The 24,450-nt window shown below is 27.1% G+C and overlaps 1 long non-coding RNA gene across 2 annotated transcripts; it reads right to left on the minus strand.

Annotated features, from left to right (window-relative positions):
• Window positions 1-18,602: 18,602 nt before the first annotated feature.
• On the minus strand, window positions 18,603-24,415 carry LOC106689404 (uncharacterized). 2 transcript variants are annotated; one of them, XR_010845077.1, is made up of 3 exons: window positions 23,551-24,414; window positions 19,875-19,962; window positions 18,603-18,930 (listed from the first exon to the last, which is right to left on the minus strand). It is a non-coding gene; the product is annotated as an uncharacterized lncRNA (long non-coding RNA). The 2 variants fall into 2 exon arrangements; XR_001344438.3 differs by lacking the exon at window positions 18,603-18,930 and having other exon boundaries at window positions 19,732-19,962; window positions 23,551-24,415.
• Window positions 24,416-24,450: the final 35 nt, after the last annotated feature.

Here is a 24,450-nt window from a genome sequence, read left to right on the forward strand (position 1 = left end):
TATCCAGAATGAATAATGTAGCCAAACTCAAAATTCTTTTCAATGAAAACTATCTATTTAATATATTAACATTTTAAGAAGCCAGAGCATCTGTGTTTTATGTTATGAAGAAGCTGAGATTCCTTGATGAAATAAATGATCCAGCAGTTTAAGCATGGGATTAGGAAAAGGTTTTAAAAAACCAATTAATTTAAATCCAACTACGATTTTCAATTGAGTGAGCTCCTTGACATAAAAGAATTACTGTATCATTTAAAAATTTTGTTATCGACAAAATTTTCATTTCTTTGAATTTCTTTAATACTTGAGCCATGCATTCTTAGTATGTGTTTTGTAAGATTGGATTTAATAGAAGTTTCCTTTTCACAAAAAGTGCACTTGAATTTTCTTCCACACTCATATTTCTGGTGATATTTCCAATGAAATTCTCTTCGAAATGTTCGACCACACTGACAAAAATACCTTGGTTGTAAACCTAAACAGAAACAAGAATCAATCTGGAAAATGAAAAACTAAAAAAAAAAAAACATTAAATAATACTTAATGTAAATTTTATATTAATAAATAAGTTAATATAAATTTATTTCATTTTGAATAAAATTATTAAATAGAATAAAAAATATACAAATCCACTTACCATAATTTGTGATGGGAAGATAATACATACATTACTGTGAATAAAAAATTTTGGTAACCTACTGGATAATCTGCCTAAGATGGAATAGTTATATGTAGAACCGAATAAAGAATAAAACCAATACGTTTTATAGCTCAACTTTCTTTTTAAAAGAAGCAAATTTAGTAAGCATGTACAGAGCTGTTTCAATAAAGTTGCCATAAAGAAATTTATGCCTGTCAAACACAATCATTTGCAACATATCTTTTGTTAGCTACCTCCTAAGATCTATCAATGAGCCTGAGTTACTGATCTCTTGGTTCCTATCCACTTTAGAGAAAATGTTTAAGTGTTATACACAGTGACGATCGAGAATGAAATTCCGTTTAGAAACAATTTATCTGATAACATTGAAAGTAATTTTAAGAGAAAAAAAAACAAAAACAAAATATATTTAATATGAGAACAGTCCTTTTTAATATAAAATTTGAAATATGTAAATAACAAATAAGTAGCATATGTGTTGACATAATTTTAATAAAAATGAAACATTATTATCACAATGAGTAAAACCTGATTATGATAGAATGTTATAATGTATTAATACATACTAGTAATTGTTTTTTTCTTTTTATAAACATTTAATATCAACAATTCAGTTGTATATAACAATATTGTTTTTTTAATTGTAATAAAAATAATTTATTCCTCTATTGAAGGCTTATAACAATAATAAAAAAAATAAAATGTAATCTCAACAACAATGTATAAAAAAAAAAAAACTTGCAAATAAGGTAAAAATAATTCACAAGGCATTACCACAATTATAACATCCATTACAATATGTTCATTATATTAAGAATATCTGAAAAAGGATATTTAAACATTTTATTTTATTTAGGATGAATAAACACTTTATTTTATTTTAGGATCCAACCAAATTCCTATCGATAGAATTAATATTTATGTGGAGATTAACATTGTAAGAAACTTAAGAAGTTCAAGGGACATCAAATTATACTATTTCTAAAGTATATGAAATATAAATTAATATAATAACTTCGTAAATTGAAGAACCTTTTAATTTAATACTTTAAAGAACTTTAATTATAAGCAATAATTAAAACTATGAGTCAATATACATAGTTAATTGTTCAATAGAAACTCAATTTAATGCCACACCAAAAATAAGACACAGAGATTGTATCTAAAGATAAGGTTGTAAGATTTTATAATTTTAATAAAATAAAAAAAACTGAGTCACATATTATTATATTGAACATCTGATTGAACTGAGTTGGAGCCATCTTCCTAAATGCTTTGGTCAAGATGGTCACAAGAGATGGGCAAAAATTAGCTACAGTTGAAACTAATAGCTAATATTGCCATGGATACGATATTTATTTATCAATGGTTCATTCATGAATAGGGGTTGTATCCATGGGTTACAACCACAATTTGCTAACAATGTCGGCTTAAATAATAAAAGAACAACTTGTATATTTATTTATTTTTTATATTAACTGATCTCTGAGCTAAAGTTTATTTATAATTAGATAAAATTTTATCAAAAGAATTTTCTGGGGCAAAAAACAAAGGAGATACTAATCAATCCATACCTGCTAAATATCATCCATATTTATTTTTTAACCATAATTCACATAATGTTTAATTTCATATAACAAATTGATCATAATAGAACATAACACAAGTAAAAAATATCCTTTTACACTATTAGTATAAATTGCATATATTTATCTATACATTTCAACTAATATTTAAAAAGAGAAACTTTTCAATGTTCAACAATTCATCACTCTCAAACTTTTTTAAAACTTTGTTATTAAAACATTAACAATCAAACAAATAAAACAATATAGATTAATACTTTATTTTTCTTGTTATTCTTATTCATAAGTAATTATGAATGAAGTAAATCCTTGATTCAAATTCATAAATAAACATCACAAGTAAATATCACTGTGAAGCAGGATAATATTATAAACAGCATTACTTTCAATTTTAGCTAAAGGCAACTAACGTATTTTTTTATTTGTTAGTACCAAAAAAAGTAACACAAAAAAAAAAGAAAAAGAAATGCGCAAAATAATTAAAAATTTATCACTAATTATGATTAAAATACTAAATTTGCAAGACCTGTATCTTGCTGTTTCCTTAAATTTGAAATGGGAACTGTAAAAGAAAAACACTGTTAAGATTTTAATAAAATTTTAAATATGACCTTCCCCAATAGTTATTACTCAGCAAGAACCAAACAAAATTCAGTGAGCAGTGAAACATCTGAAAATGAACGAACATTCAGTTTCATCCAAAAGAAACAAAAGGTGACAGCAAAACGAACGTAGATTAGGTTCCCCATCATTGAAAGGGATTAATACACCTTATTGATATTAGTAGGTAATAAAAAACTGAAAAACAATAAAGTTTCATTAAAAACGCAAAAAAGAGTTAAGATATTTTATTTAGGAAAGGCATATATTTAAATTATGATGAATCGTATTTTATTTGTTAAAAACTTAATCAAATTAGCCTATTTTATTTCATCAGACCCATTCAATAAATTTGAATACTTAATTTTTAAATATTTAAAGCTGAAAATTGCCTATCTATCTTTCACACACACCCAATCCAACCTTATATTGTTCCCAGTTTTGAAAAATCATTTTGACTTTTGAACTATTTAATATCAGCATATCATTTTTCTGTTATTAATACATGTATCATAGTTCTCATGTTAGACAATGCCTCATGGATAACCTGATAAAAAAATCTTAAGAATAGTGATAGGAGTAAAAAAGTTTGGAGGTGGGCCTAGTAAAGGAATAAAACTATATTGCAAAACATGAGGTAAGGAAAAATGCATTTTAAAAAGCTTTAATTTTAACTAAAAATTCATTAAAACATAAACTGCTTATGAAGAAAGGCAAGATAGTTATGCATTTGAAATAACGATAGAAAAACTAGCAGTTATGTCAATAAGTAATAAAACTTAAAAAATATATATTAAAAAAATTTAAATTATAAGAAATAAGACAACAAACAACACATAACTTATTTTTATAAACGAATCTAAAACTTAAAGAGTTCGAGATTGAAGATATTGACTTCATTAAGAATTTTTTTTTATTAAAGATTCTGTATGTATGATGAAACTTTCATAAAAATATCATTAAATTACTAAGGAACTATACTGTTAAAAATAGGAACTATCCAACATAATATAACAGTTAATACAAATACATATCATAACTAAGCCATCTAAAATAATAATAGAGTCTAAACAGTTACAATTGACAAATTTTCTTATTTTATTAACTAATATGCAAAATAATTAAAGTTTATTTTAAGTAGGAGAGAAAACAAAGCTGATTAGAGAACATTCATGTCCAAATGTGGTTTGGAACATAGTTAATTGAATTTCTTTCAGTCTTATTCAGCTTAAATATTAAATTAGAGAGATATAAAAGTAATAAAAAGTAATAATTAGCATTAGAACAGGAAAAGCTTAAGGGATGAAAACATTTGAGAAATAAAGAGGATTTCCCGGTAGACCATGAACGCGTATGGTCTCTTTTAAATATAGAGCAATAATTATCCCAACCAAGTCTTCTAATAAGGCAGGTTTAATGGAACATATCTAATTTTGGTAAGATAAGACATTGTAACTTGATAATTAACGTCAAAGTCACATGACATCTTAGTAGTTGTTCCCAAACTTTTTGGTCCTTCCGCCCCATTAATATGTATGTATTAATCTTTCTACCTTATCCGTAAAATATAGTTAAATATACAAAGAAAGGTGTAAATTAGAAACATTGGACTTGGAAATTATGAAACTATTTATTGAACTCAGAATAGAATGTAATACAAAAAAAGTTAAAACATTCGAAATCACCTTAATGAGAAGGATGAACCGTGTTTGCTGCTAGCAATTTAGTAATCCTCGACTCTATTTTTGTCAGCAGTAATATTGTTGACCGCGACAATTTGTAGTTATTCATTGCCCTCCCAATGCACCTACCTATAAACATCATCGCCCCCCCCAATGCACCTATAAACATCATCGCCCCCCTGAATTGCTGCAGTGCCCACCAGGGGGTGATGGTGCTCACTTTGGGAATCACTGGCTAAGAGGAATATCCAAAAATTTATTATGGTTAGGGTTATTAAAGCACAAATGTAGATGATTTTACTATTTCAAGGAGGTCATGACGAAATCCCAAGCAAATATGCAGAAAATCAGGTGCCCAAGCTTAAAGGTTGGACTTGCAGCTTATTATATAATTGGAGACAGCTGTGATTTTTGTATATCTAGAGCCAACAATAAGTTCAAGTTTGAAAAAAGATAAAGTGAGGAGAAGATTGCCGGCTGGAAACACAATCTCTGGTAGGGGCACTTAAGTAACTCAGCATCACTGGTTTATGAGAGTCTAGATGCCCATGTTCTAATAATGAAAGGCACAAAATTCATAGGGAAAGAATATCTGGTAAGATAACGCTGAAAGGATAGTGTGAGCAATGGCGGGCATCCAACAGCAGGCAAAGGGCAATTTCATCTCTCTCTTCTACCAAATTCCGAATGATATGCTTCAACAGTTCAAAGTTGAAGATCTTTTGAAATTTCCTCAACAAATCAATCAATATTATAAAAACAAGGATGTAACATGCTCTTTAAGAAATAGAAAAAACATAACTTCATACACTATAAGCTGTATTATAGCTCAAACTATTAAATCCTAACCATTACCTGAACAACAGAGAGAAAAAATTAAACAAACTTTTATGAAACTTCAAATAAAAGTTTTCACCCCTTAAGCTGTTCTTTTATTATGACCATTATTATAAAATATAATTAATAAAAAATTAATAAGTAAATACTATGGTCAATAAACCATCTTACCCCATATAATAGGTAATCATTTGAATTAGTACCTAATTTTATTTCAAAATATAAAAACAGCCCATTCAAAATTAAGAAAAGTAGCAAGAAAATGCACTAAGATTTGACAAATGAAATAATAGAATATCATCCATATTAAATTAACCCCAAGATACAATTTTAGATTTTTATATTTACAATAATGTTTAAAAAATTCAAAATAAACTGAAGAATTATCAATTAAGCAAAATTAAATTTTAAAAATATTGAGATAAGTGTGATCATTAACAGAAAATAAACTTATTTCCTCATTAAACAGTTATTTCATGAAGAAAACAAATTTCAGTTACTCTTTTTATGGATTGACAATCACAATAAAAATATCTTGTAAATGTTATTTTAAAAATAAACATTTCACTCTAACAATTATCAAATTACTTTAAACTTTAAATAACCGTCATGCAATGATGGAACATTTTCTATTGATGATTTATCGATGGGTGTAACCTTTTCTACTATTTCGTTAATGTCCCCAGCATCTTTATGTACGTTGACGAGGTGGGTCTTAAGATTTCCCTTAGTCGAAAGTCGCGATTTGCAAAGGGGGCAAGGAAATAATCTACCACACTCTCTTCTCCTGTGGTAGGTCAGCTCATTATTATATCTGAAGATACGGCCACAATGACAGTTGAAACCTAAAAAGAATTTACTATCAGCTTAACATTCATTAATATTTAAAAAATTCAATTAAAAATAAATAACAATTGAAATTCAATATAAAAAATAGAGTGATGAAATCAGGGATGGTATTACTTACTTTAAAAAAAAAGTGAGGTCCAAATCTTAGTAAAAAAATAAAATTAAAAAGACTTCATAACAGAAAGTGTAACAATGTAAAAACATATATAATCTAATACTTTATTGACTGTTATTAAACATTTATGAATATAAAACAGAGCAGAAACTAAATAATTCAATATTAATACAATAATTAAATAATAAATTTCAAAGAAAAACAGATGAGACAAATATTTCAAAAACAGCAAACACTAAATAATAATAAAACATTATCATGTTGTCGTTATCACACCTAATTTTTCTAAAAGTAAACAGTTTAAGTATAATAATACTATAGTAACCATAAGGATATCAAATATTAAAAATAGGTGTAAGATTCAAGATGACCTAACAACAAATTCAGGTTCAACATCTATCTTGGTCTGAAGGAATTAATTTAACATTTGTTTTCTTAACATTATTGCAAACATTGATTCATTTTATTTTAACAAATATTATGAAATGTTTGATTAAATTAAATAGGAGAGTTTTTGTAACCCACCTTTACTCATCAGTTTTCTTTATCACTAATGTTTCTTAACTCGTATAGGGATAGGACATTTTTATAAAATGATAGCTAAAATAGTAATGAAAAAATGCTGGCTTGAAAGAACATCTAAATGAAATATAACCTCAACAATTGAGGATCTAGAAGTTTACACCAACATCAACGAACAATAGTAGTTCTATCAATTAGTTAAGGTTTTTTTAAACTGCTTCAATACCAAAGAATATTGATCATCGATTTCGTTCAAATAAGATAAATAACATAAGAAAAGAACAACATCTCCTCAGCTCTATAAATGACATCTAAATAGACCTACTGACTTTGTTGCCTCAAAGCTGGTAATTGGTTATCAGTTACCAATACATAATCATAAATTTAATTCAAGAAGAAGTTGACTGGAAGAGGGGGGCCTCCCCTGACTACCTTAGTCAAAGAATAAAAAACGTGGATAAGTTTTAACTTAGTTTTAATGCATTCCAATATTTTTGAATAATGAAAATTGAAATAATGAAGAATTAATACAATATGAAAGATATAATGGAATATAAAAAAACCAAATTAATAAATTAAAAATATAAAAGTTATAAAAGCAAAAGAATATATAGTAAAACAATTAGAAGTTGTATAAGACAAAAGAAAATATAGTGAAAAGCAAATGATAAGATGTGACAATAATCGGAAGGTAAAAACCTACTAAAGGAAAAAGATAATTAGAGATAAACACTGATGTGTCGAGAGTTCTAGAGCAAGAGTGATGAAATTATAGATAGTTAACTTTTATTTTATTATTAATTACTATTTTATTTGATGACTAAGATGAGGGAGGGGGAGGGGCAAAATAAATCACCTTCACATATTAATATTTTCAAATATTTAAAAATTTTATTATTAATTTGTTTTCGTTTTTAATATTTTATATTGAAAACTCTGTTTTACTGTCTTACTGTACTCTGCCATTACCTTGATACTTTGTTCTTTTCATTGGTTTGCACATATGTAAATATTTCAGTTGAATAATTCTTATTATTATTGTTATTTATAATTATTACTTCCCTGGTTTTAGCTAGTTTTACTTAGCTCTGACAAAAGCTAAAACTTAGGCCAAAATGTTGGCAGATACTAAAAATAAGTTTACCCTTATCTGTGCTTTTTCTTAGATCACAACCCCTCAGTCAATTACTCACTGAATCATATCATAATCTTTGTTTTAATTTTTAATTATATTACATACTTCTTTATTTAAAGATCAGTCAGATATCCTCATGGGCTAAGTGAAACCCATTTCAGACTTGAACCAGGTAACATTTGTTTAATTGCTGACAGAAATCATCTGATTAACCATAGAATCTAATATACTTAATACATTTCTAAACAAATAAATGTATTTGTTATATATCATAAAATTCCATATATATTCTGCTAACAAATAAGGATTGTATGTTAGGTAACAACAAATGTTATTAACTTATTTATGAGCAATAAAAATAAGGCAGTCAATTGTTTGTGACTACTCGTCCTTCTTTTTTTTTTAATCACTGAGAGAAAATAATACAAAAGCAATATATTACTGGGTTTTAATGATAGTTATTAAAATTATGTGTTAAGATGTACTCCAATGCTATGCATGAATTTTCAACTTTACCTGAGTAAATAGAATACTTATTTATTTATGTAAATTTATAGCATTACGAGAAACTCAAATCAGGAATTTAAATAGTTATTGATTTTTGTAATAATTGTATATAAAAAAAATAACATTTACAGTGAAATATATTTATCATCTTCTTATACATTCAATTAGTCACAAAGTTAAACGTTTTTATTATAGTTGGCTTACAACCAAGTTTCTTCTTTACAGTAACAGTTTAAAATTAAACATTCTTGTTTTGAGGTATAATGATGTGTGTTTTCACTGAGGAGAACCCAATATAGATAATAATTTTCTAACCATATCATTGCCAGGCTAGCTTTAATATAATTAAATGAATTTTTAATTTATTCCAAATAAAATAGAATATATACCTTCAGATATTTATGTTTATGATCTAACTATACCAAAAGTTAATATCATGGATTTTTTTCAATCAAAATATCAAATAAATTTAACTTAAATTATATTCATACAATTTTATTAGTCTTGTTATGAATTAAATAAAAGAAGGATAACATTTACCTCACAACAGTACTTAAAAATACAATTTGAATCCCAACCAACAAAACAAGTGTTAATTTAACCATAAGTTGCAATAAATAAAAAAAAAATATATAAATTTATTGAAGGTTATGAAACAACAAATAATAATTCAAAAATCATAATAAAAAATACATACTTCCTAATAATACATAGTTTTCTTAAAAACTCAACTAATAATCACAGCCTACTATTACAAATTGGTTATATTTTTTTCATAACAAACGCGTGGTTCAGAAATACTTGAAAGATCACAGAACATATTTTCTTTTTCTTAAATTACTGTCCAACTATAACAGTGGGTTAAAATGACAAGACAACCAAACCATTAATGAGATGTGGGTAAAACTAAGACTAACATAACATTTGTTAAATATGAACAATAAAAAAAATAATTTCAAATTGATTATCACAAACCGAATATTAATAAAAGTAAATAAACGTAACAATAATTTAGTTTCATTAAATTGCAAAAACGAAAATAAATATCACAATAATAATATATGTCATGATTTGAATCATAAAGTCTTTTAAATATTGTTTCAAAGATTTATACTTTTTATAGATATTGGTAGATATTTGATTTTTTTAGGGAGGAGAGAGTTAAGGATTTAATTGCAGATCTCGACAAATGGAACTTATTCACTCTATTATGGAACTTATTCACTTATTCACACTGCTTACTCTATATCTGGTCATTACGGGCTGGATAACTTTTTTTTTTCCAAAACTGTCATTGGGCATGATAGTTTTCATGCCAACCTACACATCTTGGAAAAATATATATTGATCCCCTTTACATAGTAGCCAACATTTAGTTTTGGAGGGAAGGACCAGGGTCTTACATATCAGACTATACATTAGATGATTCATTTGTTATGAAACAAATGTTAATTGAGAAATATTTAACATAACATTAAACATCTGTTCGCATCCTGTATTGCATTCAGACTTTTTTACATCCTAATGGACAATAAATTCCCACAACTCAAAGAAAACTATTAGCATTTAGTAGATTTCATCAATAGGCAGAGAACATTAGTGGGTCCAGTCCTCTATCTAGTAAACCTGGGAAGCAAGGAGACTGGAGATGAGCCTGAAGGACTGAAAAACCCTTATGGCAATGAATGAGATGGCATCGTTCCATGAACAGGTGCTATGGAGGAGTAGATAAGTGAAGAATACACTGGGTATGCAGCCTGGAAACCCTGTATACCAAAAGGCAAGGAATGAGAGAGAACAAAATCTATATAAATATGTAAGAGGAATCTACCACAGGGGGTCTGTTTTCAAATATATTGAAGAAAACATAAATTAGAAATAAATAGAATCAACACCAGCTTGTTCAATAAGCTCATCAAAAGAACTAATTCCCCTACATTCGAAGCATTGCCAAGACTGGCTTCATTCAGTTATATCCCACGTCTGAAAGAACAAGAGCATTCAGATTGCCATCTAGTTTTTAAGATATTAAAACCACAATAAACAGGAAAAAAAAGTTTCTGCCTGATAATGAAAAAAGGGAAATAATGATTAAAACAGAAAGAAAAATACAGGTATAACATAAAATCATGAAATTTCATAAGATTATTATCATCATATCAGTTGATTTTTTATGTTGATTATGAAGAGTTGAAAATTTCGTTGATAGTAAATACTCTAAACAATAGTTAACCATTTTAAAATACATTCTAAATACCAATCATGATAATAATTTTAAGTAAAGAAATGTACATAATTCAATATAAATATGTACAACATATTGTACTGTTCATTGAAGTATAATTACTAAAAATACAGAATAGTTTTTAAAGATTAAATTTAAAAAATCTAATTTCTCAATATCATTACATTGTCAGAGATATTTACATAAACTAAAAAAGAAAAGAAGAAAACTTTATCAGCTAATAAAATAATACAAAACTGAAACAGAAAGATCTTACAACTGAGAAAAAAAATCAACATTTCAAGACTAGATTAAATTTTAATAATTAAATTTAATGAACATATATCCAGATATTTTTGAAATTCTATATTTTTTACTTAAACAGAGTTAGGAAAATTACTTGTATTTCGGTTTAATAACTTCAAACTACATCTTACAATAAAAGAGTAGTATATCGTAGATGTATCTAAAATATTTCGTTCAAGTTAGAAAATATATAGGGTTAATTTCAGGACATGATAATATAAAAATATACTCTCACAAAATTTAGATAAAGATTTAAAAAAAACTTAAGATTATCAAAACCATAAAGAGAAAAAACAAAAATATTTACTTCAATTATGAAATTGTCTCTGAAAATAATACTAAACAAATACTTCTAAATAAAACAGATTTTTGTGATTTTAAGAATTCAAGATTGACAATTTTAGCTGGACATACATGGCATTTTCATTCCGATATTTTATAAATTTCAAAATTATAATGTTAAATTGTGAAAAATGTATCAATGTAATTTCTTTCTCAAATCTACAACATTTCCCGTTGAAATAAAAGTATTCAAATCTTCCCTTGTATGGGCATATAAAATGTGCTGATTAAGAGAGTGTTTGCGGCTGTAACTACGAAAACACAACGGGCACGTGAATGTGAGTCCACATTCGTTTCTTGTGTGAAATATAAAAGACTTCTTTGTTCTGTACCTCTTAGCACATTTAGTGCACTTGAAATGAAATCCTGAAAATGAAACAAAATTAGTGCCATTAGGCTAAAGTAGAAATATTATCAACTTCAAATCAACGAACTCACCTTATAAATTTTCCTCGCTAGTTTAACATATTTTAATTAAGAATTCATAAGATATTTAATAAATATAAATTTTTAGCTGGGCTATAAAGCACAACAAATATTACACACCTCGATCAAAAAGGTAACATTTCAAAAATGAAAGTTTTCACTTAATTATTGATTTAGATTTTACAAATGAAGATACAAGTATAAAAAAAAAAAAATCAACAGATTTGCCACTATTTTAGATAATTAATATAAATATTTTTTGTGTAAGTTCAGACAACTTCCTTTGTAGAATTGATATGAATACATAATAGGGTAAAAAAATATCGATTTGTTAACAGTTTTGATCAAGGTATGTAACTCTACATTTATATGTAGTTATTTATTTATTTTAATAACTCAATTATGATTTTAAATAGTTTGTTCTTCCTAAAAGAAAAAAATTAAAAATAATAGGATTTTAACATTTTAAACAAGCAGAGAATTAGAAAGATTGACTTTAAAAATTTGGAAATTATAGAATTTTATGGAAGGTTGGTTTATTTTTGGAGATATCAATAAATGTAGTAATAGATAAGTTGGAATAACTTTTTTTGGTATTTTAGTTTTAATTCATAAAACCAATCATCACCAACATTAGAACTTATTAATTTCATAGGAGCAGAGTTCAATAATGGTTAAATACTGAAGTTAATGAGTTTTAATTTGAATTGTATCATATAGTTCGCAAGATAAAAAACATTTAGTTATGGGCAAAAATAAATTTATAATTTCATAGATCACTTTCAAGAAAATTTTATCACTCATTGATATATCAAAAATATAAAACACTAAACTGCAGATTTTAAAAGCTTTATAAATTAACCATTAAAAAAATAATAATAGTAAATAAATTAATCTGTTCAAACATGAAATACTTAAGGCCTGTTATTAACAGATAATACTAAGCAATTAACTGATAAACAAAGTCAATATTCAACATCAGTTCTTTATATTTGATATAAAAACATATTTTAAAATATTTAACAAGTCATAAAAACAAAATTACAACATAAATTAAGCAATGAGGTAACTAACTAATCACATGATTTCCTCAAGAGAAAATAATCAGACTAGACCTATAATTGCACATTTTCAATAAATTTACAAAAATTCACACATAATCCCATAAATTTATAATCAACAAAAAACTGAAGATCATCAATAAAATTATAGCCATAACATACAAATCTAATCGTGACAATTGCAGCAGAAAAATTAGCTAAATTAAAAATACATATTTTGATAGATACATAATATTTAAGACGGTAACTTTTTACAAGTACAATTTCAAAGAATAAATACAAATAACATCTTTAACTCAAGTTAACACAGTACTAAATCAATGAGTTATACAACAAACTCTAAACAATAGTTCACAAGTTTTACATAATTCATATTTTTCCAATAGATTTGTATTAAAGTTTTTGTTAATTGTCAATAATATTTTTAAATGAAAGTTTATTTATTTTTTTTAGGTACTAACTCTTTCTAAGAGGAGAAGATGGTTGGAGGTGCCGTAAGTGAAGAACTAAAACACAAATAAGTAAAATTTGTTTTATTACAACCAACATTTCAAACAGAATTTCAGGACCTTCTTCAGGACTATTCATTTTGAATAAAAAGTAAAATTGAGAAAGTTTTACTTATTTGTGTTCTTCAATGACCGGATCTCCAATCATTTTCTCCTAATATAACATTAACGATCAACAACTAACGCATCATTATAAATCTTTTTGAGATTTATTTACTTTTGTAAATAAGATAAACAAGAATTTGGAAACAGCCAATATAAAGTTAAATAACATCATGAGAAAGAATTCAAACATTATATTTTTTTTTTATTTAAACAATGAAATGGTCAGTCAATACTGATTTTGATATTTTAAACTTGACTGCTTAATTATTTAGTTAGGTGGGATTCAGCTATCCTCAAAAGGCTGAGTGAATCCCATTCTTGATTTTTTTAAAATGGTTTAAGCTGTTTAAAGTAAAGAGAACTGAATCACACTCAACCGCCAGATTTTTACCCAATTAAGGTTACCCACTTTATGAGACTGGGTGGAACCCGGAGAGCTCCAGAACCCACAGGGCTGACTCAAAGGCTACAGTGAAACAGACAATAATTATCTGCCACAGCCGGATTCAAACCCGGCTCATTGGAGTTAATAATCCATTGCCTTACCAATGAGCTACCCACTCCCACCTTATAGTATTAAAACGATGCCTACCATATTAATGCAGACCAATGAGACATTATTATTTTTAAAAGTCTTGAAGGAAATGGTGAAAATTACAGTTGAATGTGAGACCCTATTTGATTTTCTAACACAATGGTGTAATATCATTTTTGACCACACAGGCAAAAAAAGACTAGAATAAAGAAGAATAAAAGTCCAATTATTAAAAAGTTTTTTATGAATATTTGAATTCATAACTTTGACTATTAGAAACAACATATAAAACTACCTAACCTTGTGCAACAACTATAAATTTAAAAGACTAAATTTTTAATTTTGCGATCATTCAAGTGGTTTGAAATTAAGTGACCAAAATATTTAACTTTACAATTAAATTCTAATCAAGTCTACTTATTATACAACTTGAAACAATAAATTAAATTGTTAATAAAAATAATTTATTCATATACATAATAAATTATTTTATACAAATAATTTCTTTCTTTGTAATCAGTTTTAAGTAATTCTAATAATAAAATCTAGTCTAAGAGTGTCATCTTGTGAACCATTTTCTTATGCCTCTTCAGATCCGCAGCCCTCCTACTTTTGTAATGGCAGTGGACACAATTGTAGAGGGGCTCGGTCCCACATTCCTTCTGATGCGACCGGTAGCTATTCCAAGTCTTGTACACATTCCCACATGTACACTCGTAAGGTGGGAATTTACACTGATATGAGCCAAGATGGTTTAGGAACTTACCCTGTGTTTTGAATACTTTACCACAGTTGCAGACATAACCTGGAACAAGGGTCTGTCTTAGATAGTATTAACAATTTTGGATATCCCAATCCGTTCTTTGTTTCATAGAATCTAAAGCTAAATAAATATTTATTATATTATATATAAAAAATATTAACATTTAGTTAAAAATATCAAAAGATTAGTTTAGTTTAAAAAAATAATAATAAAATAAGAAATAGTTTATAATAGTAGAGATAGTAAATTCTAATTTTATTTTTACTAATTCTTTAAAATTAAAATTTATTTTAACAAAGTAATTTTGATCAAATATATATAAAAACAGGTAGATACACGTAGTATCCTCGTTACATGAAGTGCAGTGGTTTCTATCCCTTAGAAGTCAATTTTTACTAAGCCAGAAATAGGGCAATGTGCGACAGACAATGATGGCTTGGGATAAAAGAGGGCCCCCAAAAAAATATTTGATAATTAGGTAACTTAAAAGTACATTTTGATTGTGCATTTGCTTGTTAAAACCAGCTGGCACATAAATGTAAAGGAAGATAATTAATAAAATAGTTCAAACGATAAATCTTCACAAAAATATGTGTTGCCGAACCCCCAAGGCTCCTTTGCTCCTTCCTTTGCTTTCTTTTTGCTACCAACGGTTAAATTAAGTTATTTCATTAAACAATTAAATTATAATTCAAACAAGCATCTGATATATTCTGAGAAATGTGTGTATTTTTAATTATTTGAAAAACTAATAAGAAGTGAAAGGGTTTTCATGAGAATCTACACAAAGCACTTTAAAAAATGAATGGAATATGGTCCGGGTGCGGTAAAAAAAACTCAAATAGTAACTGGGCATACTATTTTTATTGAGCCAACGTATCGCCCCACGTTGCAGGGCTTCGTCAAGGCTAAAAAAGATACAAACACTTGACATAGTTACAAAAAAAGAAAAAACAGTGGGAAAAAACAGGGGTATACAATAAAAAGTAAAACATACTAAGAAAAATTAATGGTTGTAAACAGTAAATGAAAAATAATTTTTTCTTATTATATTTTACTTTTCATTGTATACCCCTGTTATTTTCCGCTTATGTTTTTTCATTTTTTATAACTATGTCAAGTGTTTGTATCTTTTTTAGCCTTGACGAAGCCCTGCAATGTGGGGCGAAACGTTGGCTCAATAAAAATAGTACACCCAGTTACTATTTGAGTTTTTTTGGCCGAACCCGGACCATATTCCATTCATCTATACACACGGTCAATCAATAATCTTCCAGCACTTTAAAAAATATTTGGTCTGTCCTCTCACACAACTTTCCAAACCAGTATATATATTAAATGTACACTTCTCGACTTGTTAACCCAGCAATGCTCCGCCATTGATAAATTTGAGCATAAATATAGATTAAATGAACTTAATTGAGAATTTTATATAAATTATTGTATTTATTTAAAATTAAATACTCACAAACATTTTATTATTTTTAAGTTTTGGTTACATATATTTTAATTACTCTTTTATACAATTTTAAGTTAATTTATATGTCCTTTGTTTCATATCAAATGTTTTTAGTAACTTTATTTGATATACCTACAAACAAAAACCTTAAATTTCCTCAACTACAAGATGATTTAGCACATTTACCAGAGTAAAAGAGGCACAATGCAATATTTCAATGGCCGGACATTTAAATACAACATCCAAAAGCGCAACCAGCTCTCAAGTATTAAAACAAATTAAGACACAATAGATATTTTACCAGAAATACGTGTTTAAGAAAAAAATACTGTGAATTTCTATATAAATAAAACGTAGCCTTCATCCAATGTTTGATCTTACAAAAGTGAACAGAATTCCAAGGGAACAAAGCCAAATACTTTTAAAAACAAGGATAATAAATTTAGTACCCCATATCTTTGCTAATGATAGTTCAATTTCAATGATTATTAATTTTTTTCATTTAGAGAATTGAGTAATGAAGAAAATATTTTTAATTTTATTTCAACAGTATAAATCGAAAACAATTTTAAATCACTTAGATTCTGAATTTTTATAAACCTAACTTTATTTTTACATTGTACATTTATATATATATATAGCATAAACGTGACTACCATTAATAACTAATACATGGATCAAAAGTACAAATCTTTGCTAATACTGGTCCGATTTAAATGATTTTAGTTTTGTACTGTAGAGAACTTCATTATCTTTCAAATTCCAAATTTTTCTAAATCAAGTCTCATGGTACCTCTATGGCATAAGGGTAACTACCTTCAACTTTATATGTATGGTCATTTTTGAGGTACACTAATCAATAAGTAAGATGATATAGACACAAACAAATCACTTTTATTGTAAAGAAAGTGTAATATAGTCACACAACATTTCATTTAAAAAAGAAAAATGCAAGTTTACAATTCTTGTTTTATTGAAATTGTATTGAAGCATATTATGAAATTCCCTTAAGTGGAAAATATGTTCTGCAGTTAGACCATTCATATATGAAATGCTAAAGGCCTTTATGGAGAAGATTGTAGGTAAGTTCCATCCAATTCATAAGATTGATTTTGGCAATATTGTCCACAGTGTACCTGATTTGGTATGCAAGTATAGGAAGGCTAAAATATTCAAAATAAAAAAAAGAAAGCCACAAAAAAAACCGTCCACCCAGTCAAGAGATGAAAGCACAGGTATACTGATGAAAATATGTATAGAATTATAGAAAATTCATTAAAAACTGTCCATAAAAAAATTAACCTGATTACAATACTTTCCCTATCTAGAAGAGTTGCAAAGTCAAAACTGTTAAATTATCACAATGATATCAAACATTTACGTCAACGACAGGTTAATAATTTAAATTTTATAAGCATAGTCATTTTTTCGATACAGTAATCAATAAATCAGTGAGTGAGTATTACTGAAACATATAGCCCAGTTTAATAAAATTTAATTCAATATAATTTAACCCACTTTTATTTAATATTTACAGAATAGACCAACATAAACACATATGTTCAAAATGTATGTATTTAAAGTATAAATCTTAGCTAATATTAGTCCGATTTGAATGATTTTAGTTTTGTATCATAGAGAATTTCAATATCTTTCAAATAAATGGCTATAATCTTTCAGAAGATGTATAGCTTTCAAGGTATTCAAAAAACTATTTCTTTTTCGGAATAGGAAATAATGTTTTTTAAACCATATACAAGACCGAATTTTGTAAATTGAAAAAAACATTATGAACCACTATTCCAACATTACCTTAACTCATATAAAATATGGCACATTAACATGCTAACCCCAACACCACAGGGAGTGTTAGTAAAATAATAAATACACATATTTTTATAACATAAAAAAGGTAATGAAACATATTTATATTTCATCAGAAATGTGAGATCAAATAAAATATAAGCTTTTCCAGAAAAAATCTCATAGATATAAAATATTCTCTCAAGTAAACATCACACAAAAAAAAAGTAATAAAATTAATATAACTTATTATTCTTGGGTATTAATTTAAGAATGAAAGAATTATGTTTATAAATGATAATTCTCAATTTTATTTAAGTTGTAAATTTAAACATAATAGTAAATCATAGTATTGATACAATATTAATGAAAATTAAACATAAAAGAAGTATATTGTTAAAGAAATAAAATAAACGAGATAACTGTATGATAAATATAAAATATAGAGGAATAAATATGGGTCAATTTAGGTATAGGAATTTTGAAACTTTCATATTGCAAAGTAAAAATACAAAATAGTAAACAAAAATCAATATATAAGAAATAAATGTTATAAAAAAAAGAAACATCTGGTATGAGATACCAATATTATTTATTTACAATTTAATTACAATATTTTCTTAATTTTACATTTACTTTGAATGTAAATTTAAAGGCACATTAACATTTTTTAGTCTTTCCTTGACCTCAGCTTGTAGAACTCATTCAGCTTAGTGTGAACTCTCTTCTTGTAAGTGCCATGGGCCCTTAGAATATGAACTGTCATTCGAGAGCATTGTGTAGTACTGTATTTACATTCAAGGCACTTAAAAAGTGAGCTATCTTTGTCATCTTTGACTATTGCCATACGAGTTTTGAGAGGTTTTGATGGGGAAAGTGATTCTCCAGTGTCTAAGGAGTTTCCTGAAATTACAACACCTAATAAGCCTTTAGTAATTACTCAAAACTGCTAGAATAAATGAGTTGATCATAAATAACACAACATAAGAATACATTATAGAATTCATAATCCTTGACGTACGTTTTCTTGGATAAACATTAAAGAATATAGACCTTACATTAGTACAATAACCATAATCATTTTCAGAAAACTGGAAAAAAATGCTCATTAAGTACAACTCAAAAGAAAAAAAGTAAATGAAAGGGTAATCCTAAATAAAAAACACACTTATGATTTTTAATAATTTATGAAAACCATTATTTCTAAATAAGAAACACTAGAAATTTCCTTTAAAAAATCATAATTTACAAGCGATTTTGAATATAAAACCTTAACATTATCTATCTTAAAGATTTATTCAGATCACAACGTTGTAAACTTCAGATAAATTAGAAAGTACAGTTTCATTATTATTTCAAACATTAATCACATTATGAGCTTTGTTTTAAGTAAATTCCAAAAATATAATATATTCAAAACACTTAATTTTATAAATTTCGAAACTAAGCAACAAAATTAGTTTGCTTTCTAATCAGTACAACAAAAATATCTTTAAGTTGAATTAAAAATAAATGGTATTAATTTGGAGACTTCTTTTCAGAATATGTTAATGATCATTAATATAATGGGCCAAATAGTTCAACCATAGTCTTGATTAAAAATTAAAAATAAAACACTTTTTAAATAAAAAAAATTACTCCTCGAAAAATTTGATTAATGAACTCAATATAAGTAATCCAAAACTTAAAATGAATCAATAAAAATAATAAAATATAAAACTTTATTCATAAATAGGAATAAATATTAAAAGTTCAACATTTTTGCTACATCTAAATGTCTTCTGAATTCATGCCTCTTAACATTAGTTCTCAGATGAGACTTGTACGGGCATTGTGAACATTTGTACCTAGGCTCCTTCCCGCAATAATGTTTCTGGTGAGTCTTTAAGTTGGCCAATTGTTTGTAAGATATTCCACAATCACACTGGTACAAACCTGATTAAATCATAAATAATTAGACATGATTAAGTTCTTTACCTTTGACAAACAACTGTAATTGTTAAATAATTTCAATATCACTTTATTTATAAATGTTTACATTTGACGGGAATAAATTAATTAAAATAAAAACATGGACTGTCACGGATCTCACTGAGGGTGAGCTAATGAGGTACTAAATTGAAACTGTTTTTATCTCTCAGGGGCAGAAGGATAGGATCGGGTGTACTTCCATACAATAATTTGAAAACTAAAAACTTTGGGGAATTTGAAAACATACTTTCAACCACGAAAATTATGTTATAATAGTTTACTTAAATTTATATTAAAATTTAAAGACAATGCCAGTTATCTATGAATCTAATAAATTGGGATTTTTTGGATATCATACTGTATTTAAAGAGAAAAGAAAATTGTCTCAACTAGTAGGTGAAAAGTTTGAATTCCAAGAGAGTTGTGGAAATTAAAATTAAAAAAATTATTAAAGTTTTAATAAATACAAAAATTTGAATTAATGAAATTAAAAAATTTATAATTTAGTTAGGAAAATAATCATTTTTATCTTACATTGAGGCAACATTAAAACACAATGGTGATTACTTGATAAATTTATGTCTTAAACCTTTCACGGATACATTATTTTCCTCTACATCATTCAAAAATTAACAATAATGTTTTAATAAATTTTTAGACAAATGCCTAAAATAAATTAATTATATTTGTAGCAGTTCAATAGAAAATAAATATGTAAGTTTTTAAAGATAATTTTGCCAACTCACCTAATCTGTCCTAGTATTATTGGGTGAGTTACAAGTTTTAAAATATTGTACATTACAATGAAGTTGTAATTATTTATTTACTTGACTTGTATCTATTGAACAATTTAAAATGCAATTAATTGATTACAAATAGTAATCGAAAAACTTATAGTTAAATTATAGATGCTGAAGAGTATTATAGATGCAGTACCTTCAAAATATTTAAGACATAAATATATAAATCAATCAATATTGGATTTTAATTTTTACATAAGGCAGATTAGAAAAAATTGTAACATGGAAGATCAGAAGGTGAATCAAATTAAGAAAATTAAAAGATTTTACAATATTTGGGAAAATTCGGAAACAATTGTTGAGAAATTTTCTCCCTCTTCCAACAACAAACTGTTATAGCAACACCTCTCGTAGACACCCTTATCCTCCAATTTTATACACAAAATATTTATACATCTATAGATTACAAAATAATCTTGTAATATATGGATGTATTTGTAAATATTTTGTGATTAAAATCATAAGTAATTGTTAGTTTCAACTTAGTAGCATATGAGTTTGTCATTAGTGAACCATCTTGTAGTGTGCAAGCTATAGCTTTAAATGTAGCTGCCACAACCAAGCGGACAGGGCAATTTCTGCTATTCCTCCCAAAAAAATTATGTAGAGTGTCTCTGGCCCCTACAGATTTTTTAAAACCATTTACTTAATATTAACCCATAAAAAAGTTGAATAAATATAGCAGGTAATAAAAAGACATCATTTGACTGAAAATAAAAAATCAACTCCCATCTCCCTGGCCGGATTCGAACAGCAACCACTGCAGACTCATGGTTGCTAAGCAGAGGCCTCAACACCCTCAGCTACAAAATGCCTCAAAGTTAAGAATACTTGATATCTTACCAGCAAAGTTAAGAATACTTGATATCTTACCAGCAAAGTTGAGAATACTTGATATCTTACCAGCAAAGTTGAGAATACTTGATATCTTATCAGCAAAGTTAAGAATACTTGATATCTTACCAGCAAAGTTAAGAATACTTGATATCTTACCAGCAAAGTATCTATAACACATTGAGGGAGGAGGGAGCATAATCTAAAATTTCTCAGCAATTTGAATGGATTTCCCACCTTATCTGGAGAATATTTCCTGAATTTTGTTGTGTTTTTCCTTAACATTTTTAGAAAATTGCCCTTTCTAAAATGCTGTTTTGAACATAATACCTCTTGTAATGTTTCACTGTGACTTTGGCTGATAGAACTAGGTTCTCAGATCTTGAATTTCCCAACTATTCAAATTATTGGAAAGGGGGGAGGTGATACCTTCTCTTCACCTGACTGCCAGGTCCTGATACTTAATTAAAGTGTTTATTATAACAACAATTATCAAGCGATTATTAGAGAATTGCAAAGCAAAACCTTGAGTCTCTCAATCAGTCAAGATTTCACCGATTCAAGCATCATCACTACTGAACAATATAGACACAATAATCAGTCAAGATTTCACCGATTCAAGCATCATCACTACTGAACAACATAGACACAATAATCAGTCAAGATTTCACCGATTCAAGCATCATCACTACTGAACAATATAGACACAATAAATAATTACCAGAAATTGCGCATTTCATATTAACGTTCTGAGTGACAGTAGTTCTTATATTACTGATCTCTTAAAATGTATCAGCTACGATATCAACAACTCTCTTTTCCTTTACTTGGAGGAAGGAAAAATAAATTAAAAGTTTCTCAAAGCATTCTCACGTTTTGTTATTGATTCTTAATTTAAAACAAATTTGATCCTTTTTTTCTCTCAACTTTATTCTTCACAAAAAAAAAAAGAAAAAAAGGATCAACTTTGTTTTAAATTAAGAATAAACTAAACCACTCTCAAAGAAGAATATATAAAATGATTAATCTAAATTTGTTATTGATGTTGGTTTTTTATTAATTACTATTAATTCCAAGTCACTTTTTTCTCGTAAACATTGAATATTCTAAAAATAATGTTTATTGTTTTTATTTTATTTTAACAACTTTCTCTATTACTCCATATCAGAAACAATTATTCATTTGTATTAAACTTTATATTTTAATGTTTTCCTTAAAATAAATTAATTAAATTTATCATTTAAATATATTTATTAACTGTTCCTAGAAAACATTGTTTGAAAAATTGACCAAGTTATTCAATTTTACATTCACTTCTAACTTTTTAGAACAGTAAATATATTTAAGCATCCTTGATATTCACATTGAAATGAGTGAACAGAACAGAGAAAGAAGCACAAATTTCTCGAGAACAGCTACATGGATTTTGATTACAGATATACAAAATTATTGTACATAACATTTACCACAACTTCTAGTCTCTTCACATTTGCGATTAAATGAACGGTTTTACAGATAATTACATTAATGTGTGAAATTCGTATTTACTTCAACGTAAAGTTGCCTTCAAGAGGCGTGGCCTAACCCCCACCCCTCAGCGTCATCTTTGCTTAGAACTGATATAAAGTATCACGAGATATTTCCTAGCGCTTATAATATTATTATTTTTCTAAAAAGTTAATATAAAAAAAAGGTGAGTGAACAGATTTGTTTTCCTACAACATATTCCGGTAACCCTGTAACCTATAATATTAAATAATTTCATGATAATACAGAAAAATTAATCTAGGCTGTTATTACTCTAATTACAGTCATTTACTTAGCAATATTAAAATAAACATAAAAAATATTTTTAAATTTATACTCGTTAATCTTGAACTGAGAGATAATTTATCATATTAATGATTGCACAACTGACCTGTGTTGTGCCTATAACACACACAAAACAAAAGTATGTGTGAGTGATGAGCTACATTCTGGCCATGCGAAGAATTATGGAAAAAGTCGCGTCAACGATTTAATTCTTTAGTGCTATCTTAATTCCCCCTCTCTATTTGGTATATTGGTCTTTCATCGTATGGGCCCGTCCAAGCTGATGTGTTAAAATCTGTATTTAACAACAATGTAATACTATTCAACATAACATTTATTTCACGAAATAAGTGAACAAACATTGATAAGTAAATCCGAAAATAATAATATCTTACCGACAATAAAAATAAAAGAGAAATGTTCTCAAGAATGGTAAATAATTAGGAAGCGCTATGATAAAACCTACCAACGCACAAAAACATCAATTCGAAATAAATGGAAATTAAAATTTTTACATAATGTTAAATTCAGCTTAAAGTAAAAACAAATTTATCTACAAATTTGATTTATTGTGTTCTCTCTTAAATTGCACAGGCGTAACCTTGACAGAAAGCTACCATGTGGGTTAGATGCGTTCTGCTAAAACTAAATGAAATTTAAAATTATAAGGGTTGCGCTCAAATGAGAAACAGAAATAGTTGACAACTATTTGTTTTCCGACGTTTCGCCCCACTTTGTAGAGCTTCATCAGGGATGTTCAAGTTGATAGCTTTAGTGACTTCCCAACTTATCGATTCCCCATTTTATTTCAAAAAATCATTTCTAAATTTAGATATGGAGGAGATGGTCAGGGTTGCGTTCAAAAGAGAAACAGAAATAAATATCAACTATTTAATTTCCAACGTTTCGTCCCACTTTGTAGAGCTTCATCAACAACTTGAACAGCCCTCAAGTTGACAGCTTTAGTGACTTTTTCGGACCACAATTCTGACCATCTCCATAATAT

Source organism: Halyomorpha halys, unplaced genomic scaffold (assembly GCF_000696795.3).
Source record: "Halyomorpha halys isolate HHAL.00 unplaced genomic scaffold, Hhal_1.1 Scaffold1351.1, whole genome shotgun sequence".
Lineage (NCBI taxonomy): Eukaryota > Metazoa > Arthropoda > Insecta > Hemiptera > Pentatomidae > Halyomorpha > Halyomorpha halys.